Genomic DNA, 18403 nt, shown 5'->3' with positions numbered 1-18403 from the left:
AAAATCCATTTTTACTTCATATCTATATAATAAAAATAAAAGTCTGTCTTTCTGTCTGTCTGTCTGTCTGTCTCCTATAGACTTCCACACGCCTGAACCTTTTGACCCCAAATTTGGTCCACAGATAAATTGGGTGCCTGGGCAGGTTAGAGCAAAGGTCCCAACCCCGCCAGATGTACAGGAGGGGAGCGGGAGGGGGAAGAGCGCCCCATAGAGACGAATTGGAGAATCACCACACTGCACACACAGGTGATATAATTAGTGCTGCAGCTGCCCAGGAGAAACGGCAGCTGGAAGCCCTAGCAACCAATAGGTTTACTTCTTTCATTTTCACAGGGAGCTGGAATCTGATTGGTTGCTAGGGCCAGCTGCCTCTCAACAGATCCACAGAAATAAATACAGTAAGGGTGCCTTCACACCTACCGACTCACAGTGTAAGGGTACCTTCACACCTACCGGATCCGCAGCGGATCTCACTTCTGCGGATTCGCAGCAAGATCAGCTGTGGATCCAGAATCATTTACCCCTATGATAGCACATACTCGCAGCGGGATTGACATCCCGCTGTGAATATGTGCTTAACCCCCCCACTGTCTGCAGCCCCGCCGCCGCATCCCCCATCCCCGGCCGCATCCAGCAGCCAGTATCCCCCATCCCCGGCCGCATCCTGCAGCCCGCCGCCGAGAGCATACAGTACCTGCTCGGCGGTGCGGCTGCAGTGAGGCTGCCGACTCCGGTCCCACTCAGATCAGCTGAGCGGGACCGGAGCCGGGAGCCTCACTGCAGCCGCGCCGCCATGCAGATAATGTATGCTCTCAGCGGTGGGCTGCAGGATGCGGCCGGGGATGGGGGCATGCGGCCAGGGATGGGGGGATGCAACGGCGGGGCTGCGGACAGCGCGGGGGGGTTAAAGCGCATTCGCAGGGGCGAATGGTACCGGGTCTGCAGCGGTTCTCGCTACGAATCCGCAGAAGTAAGACCCGCTGCGGATCCGGTAGGTGTGAAGGCACCCTAAATCTCGCTGCGAGTCTGGCAGGTCCATCACTACATGCTCGCAGTGGCCTGAAAGACTGCTGCGAGTATGTAATTCTGCCGCCCCTTTAACCCCTTCTGCTCCCGCCCCGCTGTGTATATACATTACCCCTCCTCGCTGCACGGGGTACCGGCATACTGCTCTCCCGGCCAACCAATCAGTGTGTTGCCCAGCCGCAGCCAGTGATTGGCTGGGTGAGAGAGCAGGACGCCAGGACCCCGTGCAGGAGACACGGGGTCTTTCAGACCGCTGCGAGCATGTAGTGACAGGGAACTGCCAGGACCTGCTAGACTCTCAGCAAGATTTACACTGTGAGTCGGTAGGTGTGAAGGCACAACACACTGGGCAAATCCGCAGTGGGTCTCGCTGCAAATATCCCTGCCCTGTGCACTCAATGGCAGACCAACTCACAGCAGGATGCACATCCCGCTTTGAGTTTGTCAGCAGCCTGCCCCATTAACCCCCCTGGCTGCCGGAGCGTATACTTCGCCTGCTCCCTGCTCTAGCTCAAGCCGAAGCAGGGACCAGGTGATCTATACATTCCAGCGGCTAGGGGGATGCTGTTGACAAACTCGCAGTGGGATGTGCATCCTGCTGTGAGTTTGTCTGCCATTGAGTGCGCAGGGCACAGATATTCGCAGCGAAAACCGCTGTGGAATCGTCCAGTGTGTATACAGTAAGGGGCTTACCTGCTGGGTTGTGGTGTTGGGGAATGTAGGTGGCTACCTGAAGGGGGGAGTATATACAGTATGGGGGCTACCTGCAGGGGGGAGCGTATACAAAATGGGGGCTACATGCAGAGGGGAGTTTGTACAGCAGGGGGGCTACCTGAAGGGGGGAGTGTATACAGCATGGGGGCTATCTGCAAGGGGGCAGTGTATACAGTATGGGGGATACAGTATGGGGGTTACGTGCAAGGGGGGGTGTATACAGTATGGGGGCTACCTGTAGGGGGGGGGTGAGTGTGTACAGTATGGGGGCAACCTGCGGGGGTGAAGTGTATACAGTATGGGGGCAACCTGCGGGGGGTGGAGTGTATTCAGTATGGGGCAACCTGCAAGAAGAGGGTAAGTGTATACAGTATAGGGGCTACCTGCAGGGGTGGAGTTTATACAATATGGGGGCAACCTGCAAGAAGGGGGGAGTGTATAGAGTATGGGGGCTACCTGCAGGGGTGGAGTGTATACAGTATAGGGACTACCTGCAAGGTGGGGGTATGTAGAGAATATGGGGGCTACCTGCAAGTGGGAGAAGTGTATACAGTATGGGGGTTACCTGCAGGGAGGGAGTGTATACAGTATAGGAATACCTGCAAGGGGGGGGGTAGTATACACAGTACAGGGGCTACCTGCAAGTGGGGGGAGTGTATACAGTACGGGGGCTACCTGCAAAGGGGGGGGGGTACAGTATTCGAAACCTCTTCTGTGTTGTCCTCACCAAGGATGAAAGGTAGTGGCTAAGAGGCCCAGATTATGATGATGCAGGATTGTGTATGCACTTATTATTATAAGCTGCAGGTTTTCTGCACACACACTTTACTTAAAGCCTGCAGTCGGCAGGGGGGGGACCCCCAAACTATACACTACTGGTATACAGGACCCCACAATTATACACTACAGGTATATAGGACCTCCACCAACTATATACTACAGGTATACAGGACCTCCACTAACACTGTCAATGTTGTATATAGCCAGGCTCAGCATAACACTACCAGTGTTGTACATAAACAGGCTGTATAAAACACTGCCAATGTTGTATATAACCAGCCTGTATATAACACTGCCAATGTTGTATATAACCAGGCTCTGTATACAGTCTGATCACATGACATCTCAGTTTGGCTATTAGGTATTTAGGATGTTTAAAGTTTTTAGTTTATTTCTAATGTGCATAAGCTACAATTTACATAAACAGTGCAGAACTGTCAGGGTATATAGTGTATATAGGGGTATATAGGGCTCCTAGCGATTTCCCCTTAAAAAAAAAAAAAAAACAAGGGCATAGATTGGCCTTTATGCCCGGGAAGCGCCGGGTACATTTTCTGGTGGAAGAAAAAAAATCAACCATATTTTTATTTACACAACTATATATATATTCCCACACAGAGATATATATCTGACTGTACTCATAATGATATGCATGTACACCAATAAGCATGAGAATCTATATAACAATGAGTAGGTGGACACCAGGTACTGATTTTCTTTATATAGAAGATAAAATCAACGAGTAACAATAGAAGATTACAATAGGAAGCAGTACAAAAACACCAATAAGTGAAAGGATGCACAGAGCAAATTACAGATATAAATGTATATTGCAAATTGCTGGAATAAAATAGTATTAGAAAAACTAGATTATTCTATTAGAGGCAAGTGAGAAAAAAAAAAAACATATACACAATTTAAATATAAAGGCACAAATAGACCCTATTCCCTGCCAAGGACTGGCTGGAATTTCACACGGTCTTTAGCCCTGCCTCTGTAGGTGCAGCCTGAGGACACAAGAGAGGATAGAAATAAATAAAGTGTATACAGAACCAGCGGCGTAGCAAGGATTCATGGGGTCTCATAGCAGAAAACTGTAAGGGCCCCTTCCTCCCGTTCCCTATGCTCAAGACAAAGCACTGCATACTATAATATATATACATATATATATATATATATATATATATATATATATATATATATATAATATTCCGTGATGTGGCCAAAAAATAAAATCTCCTGTAGCCAGAGGCAGAATCCTGCCTGCAGCCACAAATTTGACAGGCAGAGCAGAGAGCCAATGGCTGCTTGCTTTGTAAGTCCACTATACTTAACTATAAGGGTCCATTAGGAGCCCTTATGGATAAATACATAGGTGCCGGAGCAGACTACCTTCTACTTAACCCCTCATAAACTCTAGTGTGTAAAGGTCCTATCCCACGGAATGATTATTGTCTGTACGTTACGGCCGATAATCTACCCGTCGAATAGAGGGCAACAATCAGCTGACATCGTTCATGTCGGCTGATCGATGCGTTGTTTGTCTTTCAAACATGTTGAAAGACAAACGACCAAGATAGAAGCGATCTGCTGCCGTCGCTCCATGGACCAGGAGTGGCAGCAGCAGACTGCCGCTATCCTCTATGGGCTGCCCAGATGATCTAGCGATTACCCGGGCAGCCCCCCCCGCAGCCCCCTCTGCACTTACCCGCTCACTGTTGCCACGTGGAAAGCTGATCATTTTCTTTTATAATTGAAGTCAATGGAAAGACGGATGAAAACAGATGCACACAAATGCATCAGTTTTTTTCGCAAAAAAACTGATTGCAAAAACGTAGTGTGAACCCAGCCTTTGGGGGACACAGCTCAGGCCCTCTTTTCTGCAGAGCATATGGTAAACTCAGCCCCCACCCTGTGTTTTGCCTGCGTCTTATTGTTACGAGACACAAGACTCTTGAGCTGTTTTTCCAGGGTAAGGGGTCATCTTAAGTAAATGAAATGTTTTATAAACATGTTTAGAATGAAATTGTCTATCAAATAGAGTTAACGGCAATCACCTAAAAATCACCTATTAACCTATGGAAATGTGATGCTGCATTACACACAAAACTTACCACATATGTTTTTCTACCCTCCGTCCATAAAACTTATAAGCCGCCGACTCTATACTTTATAAAACGCTGTTTTCAAATCAGCTCAGAGTAGTCATCTGGGCGTGAGCTGCTATCTGGTAGTCATGGTCCCTTGGGCGTTCCTCTGCGTCCCCTGGCCGTTCCTTGGCTGTAATCACGCCCCCCTAGGTGAGATATAAAATGCATAATCACTGTGTCACGCAGGCGTGCCCCATTCCTCGCATCAGTGTGCCTAAATTCTCACCATGCCACACAGGAGCAGTACAACGGGTTCAATCCGTGCTGTACTGAGCATGTGCGGCATAGTGAGAACATAGGCACACTGATGGGAGGAACAGGGCACACTTGCGTAACGTCACAGCAATTATGTATTTTGAATTTCACCCAGAGGGGCGTGATTACAGCCGAGGAACGGCCAGGGGACGCAGAGGAACGCCCAAGGGACTGTGACTACCAGATAGCGGCTCTTGCCAAGGTGAATACCTGAAGCTGATTTGAATACAGCGCTCCAATTTTATAAAGTGATTTTTCGGCTTATAAGTTTTATGTGGGAAGTGTGCTGGGTGATGAAACAGCACATTCCCATAGGTTAATGGCGATTGAAACAACAGTGACCATTTAATGTTGCTCATCCAATCAACTTAAAAGGGAACCAACGTCAGTGGTTAGGCCTAGACTAAGGACACTACCCAGCCGGATGCCCACCTGATACGAGATCAGCACTCCTTTGCTGAGCATAACTTACTGCTCAGGGATTGTGTGGCCAGGGCTGCATGGACCATCACTGGATTGTTTGTGCAGCCCCTTACTCCCATCATTAATCAGTCGCACATCCCTTACTGCACAGGACGGTGTACGGCCTATGAAGAGGAATTACAAACATGTCAAAAATCAGCAATTACAGCTTAACAATAACATCTCAAGCTGTTCACAAGTTGACTTATTGTTTGCTGAGGCATGGCATCCCACTCACCCCAGCCTTCAGGTCATTGAGTTTCTGGGGTGCAGAGTTAGGAGCCTCTATTTAGACTGAAAGTTTTCTGGCCTTTAAGAACTAACCTACTATCCATACTGCGGTCTGGAGAGAGTTCTTTCCTGTGTCTATGTGTGCACTCAGACAGCACAGCAGTAGAGCAGTGAGAGGCAGTGAGCACCTGCAGGCGGCCATTAGAAAACAGTTAGTGAGAGTCATGTGACTACCTGCAGCCTAGCTGCCCTGCTAGATCCTGATGCTGACTGATCCAGGAAGCTAAGCAGAGACAGGCCCGGCCACTCCAAGAATGGGAGACCGCAGTGGTGGGAGGAGACCACAGAGGCAAAGGAGACACCACGGCTGTTGGGGGAAACATCCCACTTCGATGACGGGTGCTGCAGGAAATGTTTTTGGTTTTTGTTTCTTCTAATTGTATTGTAATTATACTGGAAATGTTTTTTTGCGGTCACAAGAGTGGTTGATGGGGGGGGCCCTACAGCCCCACGGGCCCCCCCTTGTGGCGGGACGGGTCGCAGCAGCCTGGTAGTTACTGGTAGTTACGCCACTGCCCCAGTAATAGACACTATTCCCTGCCAAGGACTGGCTGGAATTTCACACTGTCTTTAGCCCCCCCTCTGTAGGCGGAGCCGGAGACAGAAGTCAATTCAGGTTATTGAAAAGTCCCTGACAACCCCTTTAACTTTTTGTAGGTGTACATGTTCTTTTTTGGTTTATCCTGTATAGTGTAGTGAACACATTTAGTTTGAATTCCTGGTATTATAGGTGTGTAACATTATTTAATAGAACAGACAATTCTGCTTGCAGAATTACAAAATATAAATGTTTTTTACTTAAAAAATGGGAAACGGGGGTGATTTTAACTTTTATTATGGAATGGGTCTTTTTAATATATTTTTAAAAACATGTTTTATTTATTTAATTTATTTTACACTTTTTAAGTTCCCCCAAGAAACCTTTCATAAGCAATCGTTAGACTGCTAATATTGGTCTAGACAATGCTATAGGATTGCATACATCAGTGAAATCGGTGTTCTGCTAATAGAGTCTAAGAGTAGCGTTGGAGAGTAAGTTTGGTCCTCTGGCTTGTTAGGTGACCCTTCGGCACCCCACACGTTGTGGGGGTGCAGATGCAGCACCTGTTATTCAGCCCATTTAATGTCGCAGTTGCATTACATCGCAGCATTGACATAGTTAAACGAGTGCTGTACAGTATCAGTCAGTCATTCACTCCGGGGATCTACTACACATAATGTATAATAATCCTATGAAGCAGAAAAAGACCTTACGTGTAATAATAAATTGCAATCAATACAAGTAGAATATGAAGGTTCAAAGTTTTATTAGCTAAAAAATTTTCAACAATGGCAGTAAAAAATTCAAAAACCACACATGGAAGACAGCATCACAGGTATGGACAGGTCCGGGTAACCTGATAATACAGGCTGCAACACGCTGTGAGTTATAGGGAGATAGTCAAATGACCATGCACTGATGCTATATGTAACCTGGATAAATGGCTCTAAAGCCCAAACAATAACTTAGTCACTTTGCCATGGATGGTCTACTTAAGTGCTAAAGTGCATAAAGCAAGGTGCAGAGCTGTAGATGGGTATGCTCTGCACCTTGCTTTATGCACTTTAGCACTTAGTCACTTTGCCATGGATGGTCTACTTAAGTTATTGTTTGGGCTTTAGAGCCATTTATCCAGGTTACATATAGCATCAGTGCATGGTCATTTGACTATCTCCCTATAACTCACAGCGTGTTGCAGCCTGTATTATCAGGTTACCCGGACCTGTCCATACCTGTGATGCTGTCTTCCATGTGTGGTTTTTGAATTTTTTACTGCCATTGTTGAAAATTTTTTAGCTAATAAAACTTTGAACCTTCATATTCTACTTGTATTGATTGCAATTTATTATTACACGTAAGGTCTTTTTCTGCTTCATAGGATTATTATTGATTTGAGACTGTGTTTGTTATGTATATTACAATAACTCTACATTGAGTATTTATACATATGTATATGTGTGTATCCATTTTGGATGTACACATAATGTAGTAGCTGAACCACAATGTCTATGGAGAGGGCTCAGCTTCTGAGCCTGCTCATTCACTTTGCTATGGCATAGTGCTGGACTAAACAGGTTGGCACTGTGCTGGGCTTATGATTTCTACGAAACAGTACTAGATGGCATGTATGTTTTTGTTTTTTGGTTCTTCTAATTGTATTGTAATTATACTGGAAATGTTTACCCCCCCCCCCCCCACACTAACGATAGTGCATTATATATATTCACAAATATATATCTGTTTGTATATTTATACTGATATGTATGTACATCAATATAAGCCGAATTTAATAGTTATGTCACCATGAAAACCACCAGGTACTATTAAAAATCTAATTTCATATCTATATCATAAAAATGAAAGTCTGTCTGTCTGTCCCGTATAGACTTCCAAATGCCTAAACTGTTTGACCCCAAATTTTGGCCCACAGATACACTGGGTGCCCGAAAAGGTTAGAGCGAAGGTCCCGTCCTTGCCAGATGTATGTACAGGAGGGGAGGGGGAGGGGAAAGAGTGCCCCATAGAAATGACTGGGAAAATCTCCTCACTGCAAACACAGGTGATATAATTAGCTGCAGCTTCCAGCAAAAACGGCAGTTGGAAGCCTTAGCAACCAATAGGATTACTACTTTCATTTTTGCAGAGAGCTGGAATCTGAAATAAATAAATACAGTAAGGGTGCCTTCACACCTACCAGATCCGCAGTGGATTTCACAATTTAAAGTGTCACTGTCACGTCAAAACTTTTGTCACGTCTCTATGATATGTCAAAAGTTTTCTGATCAGTCTGGGTCTGAGTGTTCAGACCGTACCGATCGGGAGTTAGAGCCGGGAGAAGACACGCTGCAGCGTGTCTTCTCCCGACTCTGCCACATGATCAGAAGGACTTACAATGGAGCTCTATGGAGCCAGACTGATCACATGACACAGATCCGCGTCCACATGACACAGATCCGTGAGAGGACGCGCTGTAGTGCGTCTTCTCCCAGCTCTAACTTGGAACAGACCCTGAACACTCAGACCCGGACTAATCAAAACTTTTGACATATCTCTATGACATGTCAAAAGTTTTCTGAAGTGACAGTAACGCTTTATATGTATCTATTTCAGTAGAGACGGTAGAGTTAAAATTATGTTTTCTCAAGGATATTATGTGCAAAGTTTTGGTTACAATAATGTATGTTGTTATCTCTATCTCACTTTTCACAAAAGCAAAGTGAGAAAAAAAGGAAATCCTAATAGTTCTTTAGGTAAGACAACACTGAGAATTGTGAAGTAAACCCCATATGTTCATTTGCAAACACTATTGCATGCATAGAATGATTCTATAAGTCAGAATTATATTCAAAATTCTAGTAGTTTTATTAATATTTGGGTGCTCAAAGCCCAATAGCTAGTTAGTGGTTTCATCTCATGAATAATGTAAATACCTGGTTTAGCTTAGGAGGAATATCTAATACATGGGGATAGTTTATGGAAACAGACAATGTCAACTGAAATTGTATGTAGAAGTGCAATCAAAGAATGGTGAACCAGGGCAAATGATGATTTGTAGTCATAGTCAGATCGCCCAGGGTTAGATACCATAGGTAAAAAAAGAACTGGTAATATTGGCAAGGTCTGATAGAACCTAATCAAATCAAGTCAGGCCAATGGAGACCATCAAGAAGAACCTTTTACTATAGGGAATTCTCACCTTGCATTGACAACACACATAAGAGCACCACATGGTCCTTACCCACTGTTCTACAGAGGCGGATGCATCATGGGAGCTCTGCTTATTACACTTCAATACTCAAATCTCCCAGCATCTAAAAACATAATAATTACTAAAGTTTAAGGAATTTACATCCTCATTTACATCTACATAATAATAAAAATAGTAAAGAAAAAAATATACATTGTCACCAAAAACAAAAAAATTATTTCCGAACATCTTTAATTTGTTACAGAAAGAATATACATTGTGTGCTAAATTGACCGATCACAATCCTTTTTATTTTATCAGAAATTGGTGCAATTGCCCAAGTTAATTTCCCGTAACCTTCATGTGGTTACACAGAATAATTATTATTTAGACTCGAATAACTTGAAATGTGCATAATATAGTTTAATAATCCAGAAACCATCTACTTCCTGATGGACAGACGTTGCTATGGCTACTGATTCTGGATCTTTTCCAAGCTTATTGCCAACAATGAGAAACCTTAATATAGCATTTCTCAATCTTATTCAAATCAAGTGTGTCTAATGTCTTAACAAAAATAAATCACAGTCTGATTTATTTTCTTATGGATAGGGGTACTTGTGATGATATTCTAAAATTTACCCCACAATGTTCCTGCAGATAGCATGGCTCTAACTTTAGCTGAGAAAGTTTTAAGAAATTAATGCCGGATTTTAGAGAACTTCTATTCTTGATTGAAAAACATAAAACACATAGATCAACTTATTGTAGATCCATTTTCTTTTATTATACTAAGGTGGTGCAAGAGCTGCTCAAGAGTCTCAACTATTTTTTATTGCCTATATAGTGCATAGTAAGCGCTTATTTAAAGGGAACCTGTCATCACTTTCATAGTGCTTGAACTAGAAGTCATGAATTAGGGTGGTCCCTGGCAGCTTCTTCCTGCTCCACCAGCAATGCTTGGTAGAGCTCTTCTTATATGCAAATAGTAAGAGATCCATCAATGAAGGCCTAGTGGTACAGGCAGAAGCCACCCTAATGACGTTAATACACATGTGAGAAACACACTCCCAGCACTACACATAAGGCTCACTTAAGTACTCAGCTGTTGTTCTTCAGATCATGGAATAGAGGTTTCACAGATGGGTAAAGGACCGTTTCATGCCCCTTTGTGCTCTTCATCTAGGGTCTAGACGAAGCACAAAGGTGTGCATGAAACGGTCCATTGCCTTTATGTGAAACCTCTGTATGCCCTGTTTATATCCCTTTTCAGTTCATGTGCCATGTGTGGACCATATGCCCTTTTGGACCATCATTTCCTTCTGACATAGTTCCCTTCACTATCCTGAATCCTATATAAGGTGCTTAAGGGATAAAGCTCAGTGAGAAATAGTTGCACCTCCCTAACTTAAACATCTTGTGAAATGTGGATTCATAAAGCTATAATCTGACAGACACTGGCTATACTGGGTTGCAGAGTTTAGGAATTTCCTTATTTTTGTCCTTTAATTTCCACAAGAACTTGTGGCCCTTGATGCAAGAATATTCCAAGGTTCCTAATACCATCAATCACTAGTGGTAGTGGGACGTATACAAAAGTTGGATTTGATTTACCCAGCTCTTCCAGAAACACATAATTCAGACATAAACTAAGAATTAAAAAAAAAACTGAAGACAAATAAAATACTGTATTTTAATGAACAAGTGTTTTTCTTTAAAAATCATGATCATGTGTGCAAAACAACAAATTCAGCTTTCCTATGTCTGTATAAACTCTGTCAAATTATACAGGTAGATAATTTGGAAATCAATCTGAAACTTGGCATTACATGCCCATGGAGCTGTCCAAGGTGCTGAAACACAGCTGCATTGTAGTAACCCAAAATCCCTCGGTCTCACTTACACAATGCAGTTTTTGAATAATACAGCATTAAAGTAGTGGGGAGGACTATTTCCCAGAGGTTAAACACTTTGCGAGTCAACAAACTAAATTTCCCCTGTATAATTAATAATTTTCAGCATTACCAGGTTATTGAAATATTATCATCATCAACAATAATAGTACTATTATCATCATGATTAACAATAATAATAATAATAATAATAATTAATAATCTTGTAGTTACAAGCAGTATAGCTATGTTACTAAGACCTGACAAACTCATAACCCAATTTCTAGAAATGCCTAGAACAACCATGAAATAACCATATAGAGAGCCATATATAAAGAATAATTTATATTGTCACATTATAAAATATAGAACATCTCTTAAAACAACAAGCAAGTAAAAAACCAGAAGGTGCCGAAGCAGGATGTCAGTAAATAATGCACAATAATGATGAATAAATTTGTGCGTTTCCTAGGTTATGCCAAATATAAGTTGAAAACTCCATCTCTTTCCGTAGATTAATGACCTAAAAAGTCTCACTGACAAATGACCAGACTTGCTTTCTTGAGGAAAAGAGAACACCAATTACCTTTATAAAAGATGAATTAATATATTGCAGCGAAGGAAGAGCGTCCCTTCACAAGCTCAGAATAGGTTTCTATACAATGGATAATTATTGGATTTACTGGTTTATGTATGTTACAGGGATAGTACTGGGACCCCTAAATCTGCCTTAATATACTGTATACATAAAAGGTATAAACCTTCCTCAAAACCACAGCCCTCTAGTTATTGTGAAACTACAATTCCTAGCATGTCCTGAGAGATTACAAAGCATGGTGGGAACTGCAGTTTTACAATCGCTGAATAGCCTCGGGTTGTAAACTACTGCTATAAATGCAATAAAAACTATAAACACCAATAGAAAACAATTAAGAAAAAGATGCCAATAGCAAATTTTTAGGTGCATTAGCAATTTAACTGGTGTGGTTTGTCCAGCGCAACCTAATTGCTGTATCTGATACAGGGCTGGCAGCACCCAGTAAAGCTGGGCAGATGCCAGGACCCAACGCACTCCAGGGACCCCCAGTGCTGCCTGCCCCATTACAAAGCTGTACAGATGCCTCTCCACAGGTGCTGGCAGTCACAAGCACCGAATGCTGTAGTCTTATTATACACAGCTATACTAACTGTAAAGTGCAGGGAGTGCATAATTACTGAATGTCACAAAGTCGGCACATAGTACTACAAGTGTCACTTAATCTCTACACCCCCACACACACCCTCACACTCCCTCAATACTAATCTCTGCTGCAGCCTTTAAGGAATCCTAAGGAATACAGAACAATGATTTGTAGCAATAGTGTGTGTATACACATTACATGTTTTTACAGGTTCTTAAAGTGACTGTACCACCAGGCCCAGGCTGAAGCACTGGAGGCGGGCCGACTCACCCTTAGTGGGAAGAAATTCCAGCCCCTCCATGACGTCACTCCATTAGAATCAATGGAACCCTATCATAGAGGGGCTGGGGTTTCCTCACACTAAGGGTGGGTCGGCCCGCCTCCAGTGCTTCAGCCTGGGCCTGGTGGTACAGTCACTTTAACATTTGCAGTAACATATATAACATATTGTGTCGTCATGTACAGGCAAATATATGACAGCACACACATATATAAAGCACACAATTATACAATAGTATAAGCCCATGTATCTCCCAACAAGCCACCCAACCCTCCCACCTGTAGTGTATTTGCATTCTACATTTTAAGCAGAACAGTATCATTAAAGGGGTATTCCACTTTAAAAACTTTTTTTTTATTGTTAAATAGCCCTCCCATAGGTCAACATATTGCTTTCAGCAAGTTATGTATTTTGAGCAGTTTTCTGGCTATTTCCCTCAACTCACCACCTCTGCACACAAAAATAAGGAGCTAAACAAAGCTGCCCATTGAAGAGAGGGAGGACACATTACCCACTGACATCAGCTTTAGTGGGCCACCTCTCCAATTACAGCGTGCACCCTCTGTCTGCTTCAGCTTATGAAGGCTGAGCAGAGTGGCTCTTTGTAGAATCCTCCAGTGCCACCCATCTTCCCCCAGACCTCAGCCACTGCAACCCCCCCCCCCCCCCAAACAGTTCCTCAGCCATTGGCCACTGCACAAGCCCCCCTAGCAATGCAAACTCCACCCCCAAGCCATCAGCCGGACCTCACCCATCAGCGATCTCTCTATCCTGCTGAGCACTGTGCTTGGAGTTGTAGTTCCTCAGCAGCTATGAGTAATAGGACGGCAGCGAGGTCACTGCCAACCCCCCCCCCCCCATGCCCCTCAACCAGGTCACCGTCGGCGAGCACAAACAGCAGAGAGGGCTTCATATTACTGATCGCTTCTGAGGAACTAGAACTCCCAGCTTAGTGTTCATTTACTGCAGAGACAACGCCTCTGCTGCAACTCTTTAGATCATGGATTGCTTTTAAAGAACTACAGTACATCATCAATGGCCCTGCTACATCAAGAACCAATTGGGGAGAAGTACTGCATGATGGGAAAGATAGATTCCTGGCCGGCACCATCTCAGAAATACTGTAGAACAGCTTTTAAAAAACTTGTAACTCAGGAATGGCAGCAGCTAGAAAGAGGGAGATGGCTCAAAATACTCAGGGGGACTTGATGGGACTGCTGTCCACTGCAGAAATTGGACAATTTACTTTTCTTTTCTTTTTTATTTTTAACTTGTGATTTTTCAATTTTTGACACTTGTACAAGAACTTGCATTTACAAATTCAGTTATAGTCCCAGTACTGTAGCTACTATAGTTTGGCTGTTATATTGAAATTTGTTAGGATTCGATTTGCGGATATTAAGAAATTTGACCCATAATTCGCGAACCTTGCGAAAAGAATTTCAGGCTGCTTCTCTTATCTCTAGTCAGGAGGCATAATAGCCAGCTGGATTGTGAAGCTTGTGGATATATAGCTCTAGCATTTAACTCCTATAACCCAGAGCCCCTTTCCTGGTCAGAGTTACAGCCACACAAGGTGAATTATATATCACTGTGGTAAGGAAACCTTACCATGTTTCTTGTGGTTCAGGCAGCATGAAACTAAAGGCAGGTTCCCTTTGTTGTACAGTATTACATTGTAAAAATGTAAGCTTTGTTTCCCTATAAAATATTTTTTTGATATTCTCATTTTGATTATTTTGAAGGGAGTTGATGCTCCTAAAAATGTTAGGAGCATCAAAATCAAGTTATTTGAGCAACTTCGAACAAGGCCTGGTCCTCAGTTTTAGCCTAGTCGGGGCCCAAGACCTCAAAGATTAAACAACCTTGTCAGGTTTTAGCCAGACAATACACCATGCACAGGGCTTGAATAGTATGGATTGGTCCCAAAAACATAATATTTCCTTGCTTATCTGGACTTCACAGTGCCCAGATATTAATCCTATAAAACAAGGTGGAACGGCCTGTTCAGAGGTCAGTACCTCCATCGAATTTGCAGCAACTGTGAAAAGAGATCCAATCCAAATGGGCCAATGCTGCCGCAGAACGATTTCATCAGCTAGTGGAATCTATGACATGAGAAATTGCAGTGCATCTGAAGACCAAAGTTGGGGGATATCTAATTCATAGCAAATAGTATCCAAATATGTGTATAGGAAATCGCTACAGACACACGGGAACAAAGCAGATCAAGTGTAAGCAAAGTCATCGTAATCTTAAAGTAATATTCATGCTTCCTAAATTCATGAATTTGAAAACTGTAGTTCATAGTAAGTTAACCTACTAATAAAAACAGCTAGATATATTTATTCTAGAATTAGTTATAACTAACGTACACATTTCAGGAAACCCTTAACAGTGCAGAAAGCATGAGAACTGATAAAGAACTTTATAATTTCTGTGCTCAAGTAGCAGTGTCCATAAAGCACTAAGAGTGCCCTCTAGTGGATTATTGCATATATCACATGGTATTTTAGAAAAACTAATATATCACCATACGATAGAAACTAACAACCTGCCTTAAAAAACATCAGATTTCTCATTTTGATTCAGTATTACTCTGCTACATTTTAGTGCAATAGATATCTTGAGGACAGGCACATTATTATGTCTGTTAAACAGCAATTCCCACTACAATAATTCAGAATATGCTGGTGCTATTGACATAACAAGGTTAAATTTATCATGATTTATCAGATTATCATGATATAGCAATGTGCCGTAAGAGGTGGTACATAGGACCGTACATACAACTATCTTCACTTAGTACACTGCATGCATCTTTAGCACAGTGCACAGACATGAGAAGTGAATGTGTGGCCTTACACAAGCCAATGCAGCTTCATACTATGAAACCCCCAGGACTCAATGGACAGCTCTGTAATTCAGTATGTAATATGAAGCATATAAAGTTGCACTAAGGCCCATAAAAGCCTATGGGTTCTGAATTAGCTGTACAGACCAGTATGGAAATTATGTGCATGAGAGCTCGAGTTCTGTTCTCACAGATTTTATGGTTCCATTCACCTTTGGCAGGGTCCTATAGCGTCTCCTTTTCTCATGCTTTATAAAGACATATAATTGTCATAGGATCACAGGATCACTCCACTTGGATAATGGAGATCCCTACAGGGTTTTTTTTCTTATTTTTGTACACTGTTCTAGGACTTAGTAAGTTTTATTCACCTACACGTATGGGATAGGTAGTAAATGGCAATCCTGGCTCATTGATAGCATGTCCCCTCTAGACTGCAGGGAATTGAAAATGTGATGTGGCCAACTTCTGGTACCGTTCCCAGTTCAATGGTTTTTGGGAGGGTGTGCATCACACCATTTGTAGAGACTAGAGATGAGCGAACCGGGTTCGAGTCGATCCGAACCCGATCGTTCGGCATTTGATTAGCGGGGGCTGCAGAACTTGGATAAAGCTCTAAGGTTGTCTGGAAAACATGGATACAGCCAATGACTATATCCATGTTTTCCACATAGCCTTATGGCTTTATCCAACTTCAGCAGCCACCGCTAATCAAATGCCGAAAGTTTGGGTTCGGATCGACTCGAGCATGCTTGAGGTTCGCTCATCTCTAGTAGAGACCTCCTCACACAGCTGAGAAAATCTGTGGTTATGGTAATACTGCACCTCTCTAACCTCCCCATAGGTCTCTCAGCTTATTTTAGAAATCCACTTCATTGCTGTCCTCAGCACACAAGGTAGATGATCTAGTGAGGGCGAAACAGCTTACTGTATCATTACAAAACAAATGTGTCTGTTTTCAGCGGTCACTTTTCTAAGGGGATGTCATGGCAGATGAACTGCCAAGTTACAAACCATTTGTCCGCATTCCGACCTATAAGTTAAATTCTCCTATTTTTTATTTTCCACCTTTTTTATTTTTTGTTTTTATTCTGTATATTTGGTTTACGAGTTGGTTCAGAAGATACTATCTGAAATTTCCACACCTTTATTTCCTTCACCTGATATCTAGCTGGTGTGAGCAGCACAGATGGCAAAGTAACATTTTTGCATAAAACATGTTGTTGTGCAACTTTTTTCATTGTTTTTAAAGATTGAAACTTCCTCGACTGGATATATAGCTGTATATGTATGAAAATCACAGAAAAAAGCTGGCAAGTTGCAGAGCTCACACTAAATTGAGCTATCCTTGGATAAAAGGGAATCATGAACAAGTATAGATTCAGCATTTGACCAGTGATGTTTATAGGTCCTGTTAGTCAGTGATTTAATTATACATTAATGGAGGGTCTAACATTTACAATATTAAGCTTCTGCTTCCATTGTCAATTTAAGCTTCTGCTTCCATTGTCAATTTATCATCGGAGTGCCGAAGCTAATTGATTGCTGACCCCACCTGACATGATGAACAGCTAATTATTCCCCTATAAAAGGTGCCTTGAGAGACTCCAGCCGTCAATACATCCATTCCAGCACCAGTTCTACCCTCAGATTCATTTGTTCAGGCCCCCTCCTTGTGGAAAGAGTAAAGCAGAACTACAACAATCAATGCTTCCCTGATTAATAACACAACACAGGCCACACGGGAATCCCTGGTTATACACTCACTTCTAAAAACCATGAAAGCACGAGTCTCCTAGACTTCAAGCTTTCCGGGCTACAAGATTGAAGTCTTACAGTTTATACAAACCAGACATCACATCTAACTTAGCATACGCCTGAACATTTTCCATCCCCATGGAATCTCTCATTTCATCCTTACGTGTGCACAGTCTCTCATACCAAATATCCTAAAAAGAGTCCATCTATCTGTAGACAGCAATTGTAAAGGGTTCTTGCCCGTCATCAGTACAGGTCGAGTAGGGAGATGCCCAAGACACTATAGTATGCAAATTAAGTCTCCTCCAGGAAGAAAACTACAGATATAACAAAAAGTTTTTCGACTGACACAAAAGTTTGTGCTTTCATTTTTATAGTGGCAAAAAAACTCTATATGTTCCAGAACTATCTCCAAAAGGGGATTCGGCTATGAGATTGGTTGAAAAGTAATGTAAAGCTTGCTCAAAAATAGGCGTAGTGCATCTGTATGCATGGCGAGGAGAAGGATTGTTGTGGCTTGCATTGTGTCAAGGGGGGCAGCAAAGAAGCCAATTCTATTCAAGGATAAATATATAGCATAGACTGAAATTTAGCATAAAGCAGCCCCCACCCCCATCAGATAGTTTGGGATGGGTCCTGAGTCATGCCAACAGTAAAACATCCTCCAAGAGAAACTTACACAGTGATCCAGGATCAATTTTTTGATGCGTAACACCAATTCCAGCTCTCTGGAGCACCATGGAACAAAAGTGGAAACTAAGTGGCTTGATGAATACTTCCCCAGATCCTATTCTCAGATTTCATTCCCATTAAGTACTTTTGGTCAATACTCAAAAAGCAGGTGAAGAAAAACAAACTCGGAAATTGTGATAAACTCGAAGCATTAATGGGTTGCCATCAGTCAGGATTTTGCCCAGAAGTCCTGAAACAGAAGGGCTGACACTCTAAATAAAGACACTTTGCTTAAACTGCATTTTGTAAGTGTAAAAACTTACAAAATGCTTAAAACTGTATTTAGTATACCATAGA

General features: G+C 42.5%; 1 protein-coding gene across 2 annotated transcripts in view; it reads right to left on the bottom strand.

The window, feature by feature from the left end:
- The window catches only part of IL1RAPL2 (interleukin 1 receptor accessory protein like 2), a 583205-nt gene that overhangs the window by 541506 nt on the left and 23296 nt on the right, over nucleotides 1-18403 (bottom strand). The gene's annotated exons all lie outside the window — the stretch shown is intronic.

This window comes from Dendropsophus ebraccatus, chromosome 10 (assembly GCF_027789765.1).
Source record: "Dendropsophus ebraccatus isolate aDenEbr1 chromosome 10, aDenEbr1.pat, whole genome shotgun sequence".
In the NCBI taxonomy this organism is placed as follows: Eukaryota; Metazoa; Chordata; class Amphibia; order Anura; family Hylidae; genus Dendropsophus; species Dendropsophus ebraccatus.
This window is presented reverse-complemented; position numbering and strand designations above follow the sequence as displayed.